This window comes from Lissotriton helveticus, chromosome 11, assembly GCF_964261635.1.
Source record: "Lissotriton helveticus chromosome 11, aLisHel1.1, whole genome shotgun sequence".
NCBI classification, from domain to species: domain Eukaryota; kingdom Metazoa; phylum Chordata; class Amphibia; order Caudata; family Salamandridae; genus Lissotriton; species Lissotriton helveticus.
The window spans coordinates 22,261,366-22,278,062 of record NC_136072.1 but is presented as its reverse complement, the minus strand read 5'-3'; the positions used below and the strand labels follow the sequence as shown (position 1 = coordinate 22,278,062).

The following is a 16,697-nucleotide window of genomic DNA, read 5'->3' as shown; positions in this document are numbered from 1 at the left end:
TTGCCACTGGAGTCAAGCAAGCCCGGCTGAAGACGGCTGGAATGCCAGAAACCGGTCCTCGGAAGCTTGTTTCCGGTCCAGGGAAGGCATGGCTTGGCAGTTCGGACTGGACTGTTCCCATGAGGCACAGGGTCAGACTGATTTGCATATGGCCATGTCTGAACTGGGGTGGCAGAGTGGGCTAAAGAACGGTGATGGATGAAACCCAGATCTTTTGACTGGGTGTGAGTGTTTGATTGGTTCTGATGCTCCGTCCATCACCACCCACTTTTGTACCGTAGATTCTTAACCCGGCTTGGCTGTTCCCTGTTTCCTGGGGTGGCAAGGGTGCATGGCTGCACATAGGTGTGTGCTCTGGGGGCTGACCCCACCTTGGCTCGGCTGTACCCTATGTCTTGGGGTGGCAAGGGTACAGGGCTGCACTTTGGTGTGTGCTGTAGATTCTTAACCCGGTTTGGCTGTTCCCTGTTTCCTGGGGTGGCAAGGGTTCATGGCTGCACATAGGTGTGTGGTTTAGGGGCTGAATCCACCTCGGAATGGCTTTGCCCTGTGTCCTGGGGTGTGAGTGTTCTGTGGATGTACCTAGGTGTGTGCTGTGGGGGCTGAACCCGCCTTGGCTTGGCTGTGCCCTGTGTTCTCGGATGGCAATGTTCCGGGTCTGTACCTGATGTAAACTTTTAAGGCTGCACGCCCCTCGGTTTGGCTGTACCCTGCGTTTTGGAGTGTCCGTGTTCTGTGGCTGTACCTAGGTGTGTGCTGTGGGGGCTGAACCCACCTTGGCTTTGCTGTACCCTATGTCCTGGGGTGGCAAGGGTACAGGGCTGCACCTAGATGTGTGGTTTAGGGGCTGACCCCACCTTGGCTTGGCTGTACCCCGTGTTCTCGGATGGCAATGTTCCGGATCTTTACCTGATCTAAACGTTTAAGTCTGCACGCCCCTCGGCTGGGCTTTACCCTGTGCCGGCAAAGGACCAGGGTGCACGTTGATGTGTCGTGGAGGGCCCGGTCGCCCCTCGGCTTGGCTGTGCCCTGGGGTGGCAATGGACCAGTGCTGCACGTTGGTGTGTCGTGGAGGGCCCGATCGCCCCTCGGCTGGGCTGTACCCACCTAGGCGTGTGCAGATAATAAGAGGGAAGCCCTCGGTTCAGGGTTTAGCAGCCTCGCTGCCCAGGGGCACACATTCCTTTCAGGTAATGGAGTGCGAGGCCTCTCCCAGCACACACTGTTATGGCCATATCCTGTAGCCCGGGGGCAGGAATGTCAGCAGAGGTGTATAGAAATGTCGGCCTTTTCTCTCCCCTCCCTCCTTTCTTCTTCTTTAATTTCTATGTAAACTGAACTCTTTGGCTGGAGTGGAGGTGGCTGTCAGTATTTTCACTTTTTTTCTTTTCATTGAGACTCTGGCAGCGTGGCTGGAACGTGGCCCAAAGCTTAGGGCGAGGCGCCGCCGGGGGGGTGGGGGTGGGGGGCAGACAGCCAGGCAGGAGGCTCAGCAATTACAGGCACACGCCGGCAGCGAGCCACCCACCTCCCCGGCCCCCTCCCGGGAGCCTGTTTGCTGAGCAGGAAAGGCCAACGATGGAGCCGAGGAGACGGCCCCGTCCGGCCCAGAGGTCCCTTTACACGAACGATAAAGGCTCATCGATGTATGCACGGCAACATACACACTACAGGGGCTGGTGGACGACCTGGCGTGCACAAGACACGGGCCAATGATCGGTTGAACCGTCCCAGGCCCCCTGGTGTCCTTTATGCCCCCTGTGTCTGTCTGGAACCCATGCCCAGGGTACCCTCTACTGCCCCAGTCCACCCAGCATGAACCGTCCCCAGGCCCCCTTATGTCCTTTATGCCCCCTGTGTCTGTCTGGAACCCATGCCCAGGGTACCCTCTGCTGCCCCAGTCCACCCAGCATGAACCGTCCCCAGGCCCCCTTATGTCCTTTATGCCCCCTGTGTCTGTCTGGAACCCATGCCCAGGGTACCCTCAGCTACCCCAGTCCACCCAGCATGAACCGTCCCCAGGCCCCCTTATGTCCTTTATGCCCCTGTGTCTGTCTGGAACCCGTGCCCTGGGTACCCTCTGCTGCCCCAGTCCACCCAGCATGAACCGACCCAAGCCCCCTTGTGTCCTTTATGCCCCCTGTGTCTATCTGGAACCCGTGCCCAGGGTACCCTCTGCTGCCACAGAGTCCAGCATGAACCGTCCCCAGGCCCCCTTATGTCCTTTATGCCCCCTGTGTCTGTCTGGAACCCATGCCCAGGGTACCCTCTGCAGCCCCAGTCCACCCAGCATGAACCGTCCCCAGGCCCCCTTGTGTCCTTTATGCCCCCTGTGTCTGTCTGGAACCCGTGCCCAGGGTACCCTCAGCTGCCCCAGTCCACCCAGCATGAACCGTCCCCAGGCTCCCATGTGTCCTTTATGCCCCCTGTGTCTGTCTGGAACCCATGCCCAGGGTACCCTCAGCTGCCCCAGTCCACCCAGCATGAACCGTCCCCAGGCCCCCTTATGTCCTTTATGCCCCCTGTGTCTGTCTGGAACCCGTGCCCAGGGTACCCTCCGCTGCCCCAGTCCACCCAGCATGAACCGTCCCCAGGCCCCCTTATGTCCTTTATGCCCCCTATGTCTGTCTGGAACCCATGCCCAGGGTACCCTCAGCTGCCCCAGTCCACCCAGCATGAACCGTCCCCAGGCCCCCTTATGTCCTTTATGCCCCCTGTGTCTGTCTGGAACCCGTGCCCAGGGTACCCTCAGCTGCCCCAGTCCACCCAGCATGGACCGTCCCCAGGCCCCCTTATGTCATTTATGCCCTCTGTGTCTGTCTGGAACCCATGCCCAGGGTACCCTCTGCTGCCCCAGTCCACCCAGCATGAACCGACCCAAGCCCCCTTGTGACCTTGGCTCTCACTGAGCCAGCCTGGACCCTTTGCCCAGGGGTGCTTGTGCCCTCCTCCCCGGTCCTGGGTGCTTGTGCCCTCCTCCCCGGTGCCCATGCGCCCCCGTGTGGCTCTGCCCCCCCAGTCTAGCGCCAGCCCTCTCCAGGGAGGCGTCTGCGGATCGTGCGCCCTCGGGGCGCGCAGAGTGCCGGTGACACATTCCTCTCCCCGGCTCCACCCTGCGGTTTGCGGCTCCCCGGGCCCTCTCCACACGCTCGGCTCAGAGGCTTAGAGCGGATGGGGGTGGGACACCTGCCCTGGTGTCAACACCTGTAGGTGCGGCCCTGGAGGAATGCGCCGCTCCCAGGCAGGTCTGGCCCACAGGAGGGGGGTGGGAGGGCACCGGAGGCCAGGGCTGCCCCATCGAGGCCTTCCTCTGCTGTGTGCGGGACCCCATGTTATAATGTTTGTTTGCCACCGTGTACCCACAGCCCGAGGGCACGATAGACCGCGCGTAATGCTGGCCCTGGCGGTGTGTGTGCGGCTTCTACGGGCCTACGGCTTTTGGTAAGACTGATATCGGGGGTCTGGCTGTTTACACAGAGGTGTGAGGCTGTGCCGCAGGCGCACGACCCACCTTGTTACTGCCGCAGGCGCACGACCCACCGAGCCACGCTACCGTAGGCGCACGACCCACCGAGCCACACTACCGCAGGCCAGTTTCCCCCCAAAGTCTGGTACACATGTTGGGCCCCTCGCCCCAGGTGCCGGCCTGGCTGGTATAACCCATAGCGCCGCGTTTCACCGAGCGCCTCCTTTTGAGAGGAGTTTAAGGTGCATCCGTAACGGCGGCTGTGCGTGGCGGAGAGCGCACACTCAACGTTTTCTTTTAATGCACACATTGTGGGTAACCTGCAGTCCATGGGTTCAAAGGGAGAAGGTGACTGGTGGTGTGTCTCCTGCAGAGGTCTGTGTGTGAGGAGTTCCAGGGAGGTAGCCCCAGTGGTTAAGTACCTGCTCCAGAGGCGTGTGGAGCCTCCGCGCACAGGCCGAATCGGGGCCGCCCTGGGCGGAAATAACATGTGGTCTTTGTGTGGGGGGTCGTTGCGGTGTGACGGCAGGAGGTGTGAGGCAGATCTGAGGGCAGGGGTTGATGGGGGTCATTGAGGTGTGAGGCAGATGGGAGGGGGTTGATGGGGTGCTGATAATCCTACTGAGGTACATTAAGGGCTGATAAAGTCTTTAACGGACCGATTGAGACCAAAGTGCGATGGACGAGCTGCTGTTTGCATGACGGGTCAGACGGGTCCCTGCTGCGCCCCTCGGAACAGTGGCGCCCCGGGCCCGGGCCCAGCTCGCCCGTCCCCAGGGCCGGCCCTGGTTCGAGCTCATGCAGCTATCGGTTGTAATAAGGAACTGGGGAGAATGAAACCCTTTTGCCCTGGGGGAAAGGAGCTCATTCGTTCTGCACCCCATCTCACCATAGTTTCATACAGTGTTACTGCACAAACCCCAGAAACCATAAGAATAGGATGTATATCCATACTTCCATTAGTTATCAGAACATTCCCCCTGAGCTGTTTTTCCAGCAGGTAGAGTCGGGCCTTTAATTGGGATGGAAAGTGTGTGTGTTTGGGGGGAGGGGAGGGGGGTCCCTGAAAGGGATGGGGCCTATATAATTAAGGGCATGACTTAAATATACACACATTCGCGTAAAGTGCCACCCTTCACACATTTCAATAGAAACAAGGCTGTAACTGGTATACGTGACCAGTGTTCGCTGAGCTTTGCAGAGAGGCCAAGGATTGGATGACCCTGTGTTTTGAAAACATTTTGACCCCACTAACAGGCACTGAGAGAAACTCGCACCTCCTTCAGCCACAACGGAATGGTTCCCGTTAGAAACTTCCGGCTGAGACTCAATGCAGATTATACACTAGACAAAAGTAATATGCTGCCTGAAGAAAACGCAACATAACATCTTGGAAAAAGCTAATAATCACAGGGAATGTTAGATCATCAATCAATCAATCATAGTACTTGTATAGCGCGCTACTCACCCGGAAGGGTCTCAAGGGGCTTGGGGGAAGGGGGCCGCTACTGCTCGAACAGCCAGGTCTTGAGTTGTCTTCTGAAGGCGAGGTGGTCCTGGGTCAGCCGAAGTTGGATGGGGAGGGAGTTCCATGTCTTGGCCGCCAGGTAGGAGAAGGATCTGCCTCTGGCGGTGGCTCTTCGGATGTGTGGTACGGCAGCGAGGGCGAGGCTGGCGGATCGTAGCTGGCGGGTGGGCGTGTGGAAGGTCAGGCGGTCGTTGAGGTACTTGGGTCCCAGGTTATGGAGAGACTTATGTGCGTGGGTGAGGAGCCTGAACGTGATCCTCTTGCTGACGGGGAGCCAGTGCAGGTTCCTCAGGTGGCCGGAGATGTGGCTGCGTTGAGGGATGTCCAGGATGAGTCGGGCAGAGGCGTTCTGGATGCGTTGTAGTCTTTTCTGTAGCTTGGCTGTGGTTCCGGCGTAGAGGGTGTTTCCGTAGTCTAGCCGGCTGGTGACGAGGGCCTGGGTGACCGTCTTCCTGGTTTCGATCGGGATCCATCGGAAGATCTTGCGGAGCATGCGGAGGGTGTGAAAGCATGAAGAGGAGACGGCGTTGACTTGTCTGGTCATTTAGAGGGAAGAGTCCAGGATGAAGCCCAGTTTGCGTGCGTGGTCTGTCGGCTTGGGGGCGGTGCCCAGGGCTGGGGGCCACCAGGTGTCGTTCCAGGCGGTGGGTGATGGCCCAAGGATGAGGACTTCCGTCTTGTCTGAGTTCAGTTTCAGGCGGCTGTTCTTCATCCACTCGGCGACGTCTTTCATCCCTTCGTGGAGGCTGGTTCTGGCGGTGTCGGGGTCTCTGGTGAGGGAGAGGATCAGCTGGGTGTCGTCGGCATAGGAGATGATGTTGAGGTTGTGTTGGCGTGCGATGGTTGCGAGAGGTCTCATGTAGACGTTGAAGAGGGTGGGGCTGAGTGATGATCCTTGCGGGACGCCGCAGATGACTTCGGAGGCCTCGGACCGAAACGGAGGGAGGCGGACTCTGTGTTCTTCCAGCGAGGAACGAGAGGATCCACTTCAATGCCTTCTCTTGGATGCCGGTGTTGCTGAGGCGTTGGACTAGGGTGTGGTGGCAGACGGTGTCGAACGCGGCGGAGAGGTCCAGGAGGATGAGTGCCGCTGTTTCCCCGTTGTCGAGAGGAGCTCGGATGTCGTCGGTGGCTGCGATGAGGGCGGTCTCGGTGCTGTAGTTGGCTCTGAAACCGGACTGCGAGGGGTCGAGGGATCCATTTGTCTCGAGGAAGGCGGCAAGCTGTCTGTTGGCGATCTTCTCGATGACTTTGGCAGGAAAAGCGAGGAGCGAGATGGGGCGGAAGTTCTTGAGGTCGGTGGGGTCCGCTGTTGGTTTCTTCAGTAGGGCGCTGAGCTCAGCATGCTTCCAGCTCTCCGGGAAGGTGGCGGTGTCGAAGGAGGTGTTGATGACGTCTCGGAGTTTGGGTGCGATGGTGGAGTCTGCCTTGTTGAAGACGTGGTGGGGGTAGGGGTCTATCGGAGATCCGGAGTGGATGGTGTTCATCGTGCGGGCTGTGTCTTCGGTGGTCACTGCGGTCCAGTTGCGGAGGGTGGCGGTGGGGTGCGTTGGTTCGACGGTTGGGTGCGAGGATGGTGTGCCGAAGCTGTTGTGGATGTCGGCAATCTTGCGGTGGAAGAACGAGGCGAGGGAGTTGCAGAGATCTTGTGAGGGGGTGATGTCGTTGTTGCCGGTGCTGGAGTTGGAGAACTCCTTGACGATGCTGAAGAGTTCCTTGCTGTCGTGGGCGTTGTTGTCCAGTCGATCCTTCAGAGATTTCTTCTTGGTGGTGCGGATGAGCTGGTGGTGCTTGCGGGTCGCGTGTTTGAGGGCGGTCATGTTGTCAGTGGTCCGGTCGAGGAGCCAGGCTTTCTCGAGGGTGCGGCAGGTCTTCTTGGAGTCCTTGAGTTCGTCGGTGAACCAGGGGGCTTTCTTGCTTCTGGGTTTGCTGGGAGGGTTCTTCAGTGGCGCGAGGTCGTCGGCACAGGCGGTCAGCCACTGCGTGAAGTTGCGGGCTGCTTAGTTGGGGTCCGATGTGCTGGTGGGTGGGTTCTGGCTGAGGGAGGCGGTGAGCTGTCGGCGGTGATCTTGCTCCAGCTTCTGTGAGGGACCTGTTGTGGGTGGTGGTTAGATAAAGTAAAGCATGTGAAACCTAAGCAGAAACGAAATGAATTACTTACATTTTTCTGTTTTTTACACTTGTTAAGTAATCTGTCAGTATTTTTGTATGGAAAGTTAAGGACAAAAGTACAGGGCCCGAAAGGCTCCTATAATATAGTATAATAATACAGTTGTGCCACCGAAACCTAGCTATACGTGGCTGATCAGCCCTTATCGGGGTGAAGCTGGTCCCAGGTTGCTTGTGTTCTGGCTCTGTAAAATGTAAATTGATACTTGTATAGCGCACTACTCACCCGTAAGGGTCTCAAGGCACTTGTACGAATACCGCTGTGGAACCCATCCTGGCTTTCCCTGTGAGGTGTCCACTCCTGGGTACCCCCAAGGTGGAGGCCAGGCATCCTTAGCGTTGTGGGGGCCGTTGTGGAGATTAAGCAAGCTATTGCCCAGAGTTGCAGAGTGGGACTCCATGATTGGAATAGGCACCGAGGCGAGAATTATCAAGTCCGTGGAATTTTTGAGCCCAAGACCCGCCGAGGCAGAGAATTGAACCCTGGTCCCGAGCTAGACCTCTACATCAGGGTCTGCCGCTCTAACCATTGAGCCACACTTCTCCACCTCTGTCAGAACCTTGCCTGGCAGTCCGGGCTGGACTGTTCCCATGAGGCCATGGGTCAAGGCTGATTTGCATTTTACTGGGTCCAAACTCAGGTGGCATGGTCGGCAAAAGAACTATGAGTTGGAGTGTTACCCGAGCGACTGCCAGTGGTTTTACTTTCTGCAAGCATTCCTTCCATCGCCTTTTGTGTATTTGAGGTGCAAGTTACTACCGGGTCTGGGAAACGGCCCACTTAAAGCCCTGGGTAGAATTACTTAACAAGCGTGCCCTCCATTCCATTGGTGGCATCCTCGCTCAGCTCACCAACCTGGCAGTCTGTGTTCACTCCACAGGCTGTGAAACAGTGTGTGGTTCGGTTCCATAAGCAGTCCAGTAAGTGGCGTTGAGCTAAGGAGCCTTAGAAAACTTCTTTTCCCAATGAATGGTCTTTGTCACCAGTAGAAGTTGAGATTGGAGGTTCATCTAGGTCCTGCAGTTGAGTGGGCGTGGTGTGATCTGGTAGTAATCTTGGCATCTGTGCAGCACTGGATTGCCTTGACCTCTTACCTTGCCCGGGAGACCCATGATGTCCTTCAGAATGTAGTTATTGTGACAGGAGTTTGTGTTTTGGAAGCCCGCACGTTCCTGAGGGTGGCGGGGCTGCCAGTTAAGGACCAAAAGACTTTAGCAGGTGGTTCGTTTGCCTGGATCCGAGCGACTGTGGTTCCTATCCTGATGCACTCCAGGATGAAGTTGTTGGAGGGCAGGAGCCAGTGGTCAGAACAGTGAGTCGAAGCCTTCAGTAGAGGACGTTGTGGGGTCTGGGTCAGAGCGTCCCAGCAGTGACCGAGAAGAGCTCCCTGGGAGTCCACATCCGGTCAAGAGCATTTGTGCACCCAGGGAATGTTTTCATGGAGCACTCCTTCCTTCATGAAAAACTCCTTCCTTCATGGAAAACTCCTTCCTTCATGGAAAACTCCTTCCTTCATGGAATACTCCTTCCTTCATGGAGTACCCCTTCCTTCATGGAGTACCCCTTCCTTCATGGAGTACCCCTTCCTTCATGGAGTACCCCTTCCTTCATGGAGTACCCCTTCCTTCATGGAGTACCCCTTCCTTCATGGCGTACCCCTTCCTTCATGGCGTACCCCTTCCTTCATGGCGTACCCCTTCCTTCATGGCGTACCCCATCCTTCATGGCCTACCCCATCCTTCATGGCGTACCCCTTCCTTCATGGCGTACCCCTTCCTTCATGGCGTACCCCTTCCTTCATGGAGTACCCCTTCCTTCATGGAGTACCCCTTCCTTCATGGAGTACCCCATCCTTCATGGCGTACCCCTTCCTTCATGGCGTACCCCTTCCTTCATGGCGTACCCCTTCCTTCATGGCGTACCCCTTCCTTCATGGCTACCCCTTCCTTCATGGCGTACCCCTTCCTTCATGGCGTACCCCTTCCTTCATGGCGTACCCCTTCCTTCATGGCGTACCCCTTCCTTCATGGCGTACCCCTTCCTTCATGGCGTACCCCATCCTTCATGGCCTACCCCTTCCTTCATGGCGTACCCCTTCCTTCATGGAGTACCCCTTCCTTCATGGCGTACCCCTTCCTTCATGGAGTACCCCTTCCTTCATGGAGTACCCCTTCCTTCATGGAGTACCCCTTCCTTCATGGAGTACCCCTTCCTTCATGGAGTACCCCTTCCTTCATGGCGTACCCCTTCCTTCATGGCGTACCCCTTCCTTCATGGCGTACCCCTTCCTTCATGGCGTACCCCTTCCTTCATGGCGTACCCCTTCCTTCATGGCGTACCCCTTCCTTCATGGCGTACCCCTTCCTTCATGGCGTACCCCTTCCTTCATGGCGTACCCCTTCCTTCATGGCGTACCCCTTCCTTCATGGCCTACCCCTTCCTTCATGGCCTACCCCTTCCTTCATGGCCTACCCCTTCCTTCATGGCCTACCCCTTCCTTCATGGAGTACCCCTTCCTTCATGGAGTACCCCTTCCTTCATGGAGTACCCCTTCCTTCATGGAGTACCCCTTCCTTCATGGAGTACCCCTTCCTTCATGGAGTACCCCTTCCTTCATGGAGTACCCCTTCCTTCATGGAGTACCCCTTCCTTCATGGAGTACCCCTTCCTTCATGGAGTACCCCATCCTTCATGGAGTACCCCATCCTTCATGGAGTACCCCTTCCTTCATGGAGTACCCCTTCCTTCATGGAGTACCCCTTCCTTCATGGAGTACCCCTTCCTTCATGGCGTACCCCATCCTTCATGGCCTACCCCATCCTTCATGGCCTACCCCATCCTTCATGGAGTACCCCTTCCTTCATGGAGTACCCCTTCCTTCATGGAGTACCCCTTCCTTCATGGAGTACCCCTTCCTTCATGGAGTACCCCTTCCTTCATGGCCTACCCCTTCCTTCATGGCCTACCCCTTCCTTCATGGCCTACCCCTTCCTTCATGGCCTACCCCTTCCTTCATGGCGTACCCCTTCCTTCATGGCGTACCCCTTCCTTCATGGCGTACCCCTTCCTTCATGGCGTACCCCTTCCTTCATGGCGTACCCCTTCCTTCATGGCGTACCCCTTCCTTCATGGCGTACCCCTTCCTTCATGGCCTACCCCTTCCTTCATGGCCTACCCCTTCCTTCATGGCCTACCCCTTCCTTCATGGCGTACCCCTTCCTTCATGGCGTACCCCTTCCTTCATGGCGTACCCCTTCCTTCATGGCGTACCCCATCCTTCATGGCCTACCCCTTCCTTCATGGCGTACCCCTTCCTTCATGGCCTACCCCTTCCTTCATGGCCTACCCCTTCCTTCATGGCATACCCCTTCCTTCATGGCCTACCCCTTCCTTCATGGCCTACCCCTTCCTTCATGGAGTACCCCTTCCTTCATGGCCTACCCCATCCTTCATGGCGTACCCCTTCCTTCATGGCGTACCCCTTCCTACATGGACTACCCTTCCATTTCCCACTGACTGCATTTTCTGATCAATGGAGATGAGGTCCCGAATATCCGAGCAAGAAATTGGAGGAAGAATGGCGTTGCTCCTTTCTCTGTGGTTTAACCGCATGCGTGCTGCGGCTTTTTTTTTTAAAAAAAGCTGCGTTACATGACGAGCTCAGCTCGTCATCAGCGTGCGAGCGGCGCAACTGATGACGAGCTGAGCTCGTCATCAGCGCCTAACCGGTTAATGCGCATGCCTGATCAACTAACCTTGATGTTCACTCACACTCAGTGATTGAGTTGAAAGCCTTCTAGCTCTTGAAACAAGCCGCACGTGTCTAAGCACAGAGGTTCTGAAATCATTTGTTCCTTCTTCTACAGTTTGATTTTGTTAACGCTAGTGCTACCTCTTGTTTAATAGTACTTTCACTGACATTTTCCATATTTTAAATGCTGAACTATTTCTGCTTTTACGATTCCGAGAATCTTGAAATGATGTGCAGCATTGTGTTGTAAGTGCATCTATTTAGCACTTACTAACCCTGATGAGGCTTTGAAGCACTTTCTGCCGGGCAGCGCGCTGCTCTGTAACCCATGGTTAGTGGTTAATTCATGGTTGGTTATTTGGGATTAGGGTTGTGCTATCAAGGAGACCAACCTCTGCATTTACTCAAGTGTCTTTGGGGTGATTTAAGTTAGTAGGAGTTCGGTGTGATCTTTAGTTGAGGGTGTGTGCTCATACAAGTGGTTGGAGAGGTTAGTAGGCGAGCTCGGGTATCGCCTGGTTAGAAGATAGGACTTTCAACGAGGGACAGGTTGTGATCTTTGAGAAGAGATGTGGGCAGTCTTGCCATAATGCTCTACTCTCAATCAGTCCTAATGCAAAGTCTTTTTCAGATGTTGTCAGAGGCACAGCATTATATGTACACTTTCAAATCCAGCAGTGGTTTGTTTCAACTCCTCAACCTCCAGTTCTGACAGTGTTCACTCCAGCACAGCCCGACCCGCCTGCCTTGGCTGCCCTAGTCTCAGGGCACCAGAGCAGCCAAGCCCCTTGTTCCTGATTGAGAAGGGTGTTGAGACAAGGTGGGCTTCTAGCATACCCTGCAGTGGCCATATTGGCGTTGGGCTGTTTGTGCTGTGACCAGAGGCACAGATGAAAGCACATTTGCCCAGTGTCTCCCTGTCACTTGTGACCCCCTTTAACCTTTTGCTTGCTTTATATCAAATTGTGCTTTTTATGCTGAGATTTAACCGTATACTGATAGACCTGCAATGCTAAGTGCTGTTGGCAAAAACCCAGGCCTTGCGGAAGGGGCGATACATGGTCCTGGGCTTGGTCATTTCGGAAGCCATCGACCCCTCTTCGTGACAGGAACGTGCAGCCTGTCGCCATCCACATTAAGCCGGGCCAGGCCTTTCAGTTGTGCAAACAGGTCCCTTCCCTCTGTGGTTTTAGGAATTAAAGCCCTCAGTGTTCTGGGATGTGGAGGCCTCAATGAAAGGAGACCAGCCCTTGTGTTGACTCACCCCTCCATGGAGGGGGCCGGCAGGTGTCGGCGGGTGGCTGGCATGCGTGCACATTGTGATACTCCGTAACCTGCCCCGGTGCCAAGAGCGTGTAATACAGTATGTCAACTCAGACAGGTGCTGAGGGTAGGGCTCGCCTCCCTGGAATGTTTTCTCTGCTCTCTCCCGCTTCTTAAAACATGTTATTAGCAGAAGACTTGAATTTACTGTTGTTCTCTGAAATCCCCCGCCTGGAGACGGCCTATTCAAACATGGCATTAGGAATGAACCCAAAGAAGGCCAGGATGTTGGAATGGAAAGCGGTGCCCAGCCCTAGAGTTCGAGTGTGTTCAGGTAACAGGCTATTGTGTGGTCCTGCTCGCCCCTAAGTAACCAAGCCGCTCCTGTATGTGGTGGTTCCAACACCGCCCGCAACCAGTCAGGAAGCCTTAGAGGCCCAAGATATCACCTGGTGCATGCCCGCTTTCAATGCCAGCGGTGACATGGAGGTCAGTGGTTCCAACACCGCCCGCAACCAGTCAGGAAGCCTTAGAGGCCCAAGATATCACCTGGTGCATGCCCGCTTTCAATGCCAGCCGTGACATGGAGGTCAGTGGTTCCAACACCGCCCGCAACCAGTCCGGAAGCCTTAGAGGCCCAAGATATCACCTGGTGCATGCCCGCTTTCAATGCCAGCCGTGACATGGAGGTCAGTGGTTCCAACACCGCCCGCAACCAGTCAGGAAGCCTTAGAGGCCCAAGATATCACCTGGTGCATGCCCGCTTTTAATGCCAGCGGTGACATGGAGGTCAGTGGTTCCAACACCGCCCGCAACCAGTCAGGAAGCCTTAGAGGCCCAAGATATCACCTGGTGCATGCCCGCTTTTAATGCCAGCCGTGACATGGAGGTCAGTGGTTCCAACACCGCCCGCAACCAGTCAGGAAGCCTTAGAGGCCCAAGATATCACCTGGTGCATGCCCGCTTTCAATGCCAGCCGTGACATGGAGGTCAGTGGTTCCAACACCGCCCGCAACCAGTCAGGAAGCCTTAGAGGCCCAAGATATCACCTGGTGCATGCCCGCTTTCAATACCAGCCGTGACATGGAGGTCAGTGGTTCCAACACCGCCCGCAACCAGTCAGGAAGCCTTAGAGGCCCAAGATATCACCCGGTGCATGCCCGCTTTCAATGCCAGCGGTGACATGAAGGTCAGACCACAAAGTTGCAGTTGGGTGAGGTGTGCATTGGCAGAGTGGTCGTCCATTGGTGTTCCAAGCTGGTGCTGCAGTGCTGCACTATAGCTGACCTATGTGAAGTGCTGTGAAACATCTGCATCAGGCCGATGTCTGAACTGATTCCATCATTGGCTCTAGAGTTATTCTAAGTGGATGCTATACCGCTGACCGTCGGGGTCTCCACTGTGGGGCGTTGTGGCAGCCATGTTGCCAAGGGTGTGGCTGCCACTTCACAATAACACCCCTAGTTGCTCGGATTCTGCCCTCTGCTCAGCCTGCATGGGGCCCATGCATCACCTTGTGCACAACCCCCCGTCTTAAATCTTTGGGGGTACCTATCGATTAAGAGGATTCATGGAGCAGGTATATGTTGTGGAACATGCATGTTATTATTCACTCCATTTGCTTACAAAATTCCAATCTTTCCATCCTAAATTGACCCACGCCTCCTGAGTTGCTGCTGCATTCCCTCCAGGCTGGATTACTGCAGATCTCTAGTCGAGGTTTCCTGGTTACCCACCGGAAACCCTGCAACAGAGCTTGGTGGTCAGGACGGTCAGTGGCGTTCAGTGTCTGACCAGGCGGACCCTATACAGAAGTCCTTGATGGGCAACCATTAGGTGAAGGGTTCAGTTGTACCTACAAATCCTAATAGGAGCACTGAGTGCCCACATGCATGGTGACCCCCTTTTATATGCCAAGTGTGAGCCCATCCTGGACCCTGTCTGGCTCGGGTCCTGACGGCCTTCGAAAGCGAGGGCAGCGGAAGACAGGTTCCCTTGTTTGAGCAGTGTTTCTCTGGTTAACTCGCGGGCTGCTTGTGCACACTCCGGTATTATATTTGGCGACATTTCCTACTGCCGCGGGCCACTGCCAGCCTTTGTGTTTAATCCCTGCCCTGCAGGCACACATTCTCCTTGCACAATGCTCCATTCACAGGGCACTTCAGCAGAGTTTCAAGCTCCACACTGCACCGCAGCTGGCCAGCTTCTCTGCTCAATCCTCCCAGCGGTGTCACGTTTGTTCAGAGTGTTTGTGAGCGCACAATGTGCTTTTCTAAGGCGCATTGTGAAGGTGGCTTACATGCCTGCCCCTCTAAGCAGCGCGCAGGGGTGGAACCCCCATCTGTGCCCAGATTTCTCATGCTAATCCTCTTAGTGCTAGGCTGCTGCCACCACTGGCTGTGCCAGGGTTTGCTCGTTTCAGCAGCCGCAGTGGCCAACCTTTCGCACAGGTTTGTACGTGGGCTTCTGTTCCTGCATTCACCAAGCCTTCCTTTTCGGACCCAAAGCATGGGCTGACTTTCTCTTCCTAGCAGAGTCCACATTTCATCATAGTGCTGTCCATTATCTTTGGTTTGGACATAAGGCCACAGTACTTCTGTCTGGGGTGCTGTCGCCCCTGGTGTCTGGGGTGCTGTCGCCCCTGGTGTCTGGGGTGCTGTCGCCCCTGGTGTCTGGGGTGCTGTCGCCCCTGGTGTCTGGGGTGCTGTCGCCCCTGGTGTCTGGGGTGCTGTCGCCCCTGGTGTCTGGGGTGCTGTCGCCCCTGGTGTCTGGGGTGCTGTCGCCCCTGGTGTCTGGGGTGCTGTCGCCCCTGGTGTCTGGGGTGCTGTCGCCCCTGGTGTCTGTCTGGGGTGCTGTCGCCCCTGGTGTCTGTCTGGGCTGCTGTCGCCCCTGGTGTCTGTCTGGGGTGCTGTCGCCCCTGGTGTCTGTCTGGGGTGCTGTCGCCCCTGGTGTCTGTCTGGGGTGCTGTCGCCCCTGGTGTCTGTCTGGGGTGCTGTCGCCCCTGGTGTCTGTCTGGGGTGCTGTCGCCCCTGGTGTCTGTCTGGGGTGCTGTCGCCCCTGGTGTCTGTCTGGGGTGCTGTCGCCCCTGGTGTCTGTCTGGGGTGCTGTCGCCCCTGGTGTCTGTCTGGGGTGCTGTCGCCCCTGGTGTCTGTCTGGGGTGCTGTCGCCCCTGGTGTCTGCCTGGGGTGCTGTCGCCCCGGGTGCCTGGGGTGCTGTCGCCCCGGGTGTCTGGGGTAAGCAGCTCCGTTCAGTCAAGTGTCTTCCTGAATGTGTTCAGAGAGGGGGTGCGTCTGATGCTGATCGGGAGCTCGTTCCGGGTCTTGGCCGCGATGCAGGAGAAGGCTCTTCCGCCTGTTCTGGCTTTGTGGATTTGTGGGGTTTCGGTGAGGGCGAGGTCGGCGGATCAGAGGTTGCTCTTGGGTAGGTGGAAGGATATTCTCTTGTTGAGGTATTGGGATCGGGTGTTGTAGAGGCATTTGTAGCGTGGGTGAGTATCTTGAAAGTAACTCTCTTGTCATCGGGGAGCCAGTGGAGGATACACAGGTGTTGGGTGATGTGTTCGTGCTGGGGGATGCCGAGGACGAGTCCGGATGATGTGTTTTGTATGGTCTGGAGTTTGTGGAGCAGCGACTTGTTGATCCCCGCATAGAGGGCGTTTCCATAGTCCAGTCTGCTGGTTAAGAGTGCCTGGGTGACTGTTTTCCTTGATTCGGGGAGGGGGCTCCATTTGAAACTCTTTCGGAGGATGCAGAGGCTGTTGAAACAGCTGGAGGCAACAGCGTTGACCTGTCGGGTCATGGAGAGGGCGGGGTCGAGTACGATGCAGAGGTTTTGGGTGTGGTCCGTGGGGGTGCGAAGGCTGCAGAGGGCAGTGGGCCACCAGGTGTTGTCCCATGCGGAGGGGGAGGGTCCGAGGAAGAGGACCTCTGTCTTTTCCGAGTTGAGCTTCAGGCAGCTGCTGCTCATCCAGGATGCTACGTCCTTCATTCCTTCCTGGAAGTGGAGTCTGGTGGTGACGGGGTCCTTGGTGAGGGAGAGGATGAGCTGGATGTTGTCAGCGTAGGGTACTATGCTGAGTCCGTGGTGTCTGACAATTGCGGCGAGGGGGGCCATGTAGATGTTGAAGAGCATGGGGCTGAGTGATGATCCTTGGGGTACTCCACAGTTGATTTCCGTGTGTTCGGAGAGGAAGGGTGGCAGTCTGATTCTTTGGATTCTGCCGGTGAGGAAGGATCGGAACCAGTCGAGGGCAGTTCCCTGTATGCCGGCGTCGTGGAGTCTGGTGGTGAGTGTGCTGTGGGAGACTATTATCGAACGCTGCAGAGAGGACGAGTAGGATCAGGGCCATGGTGTGTCCTTGGTCGAGGAGGGTGCAGATGTTTTATGTGCCGGCGAGTAGAGCGGTCTTGGTGCCGTTGGTATTTAAAGTATTTTTGACATTGGAGGATTTTCAGCTCTGATTAAAAGATACTAGGGGTGGGCGAAAAACTCTGCTCTGCCAGTGGAGTTCAGAGTTTTG

General features: G+C 56.2%; 1 protein-coding gene across 5 annotated transcripts in view; it reads left to right on the top strand.

Annotated features, from left to right (window-relative positions):
- TP63 (tumor protein p63) overlaps positions 1–16,697 on the top strand; it is a 405,808-nt gene that overhangs the window by 342,205 nt on the left and 46,906 nt on the right. The gene's annotated exons all lie outside the window — the stretch shown is intronic.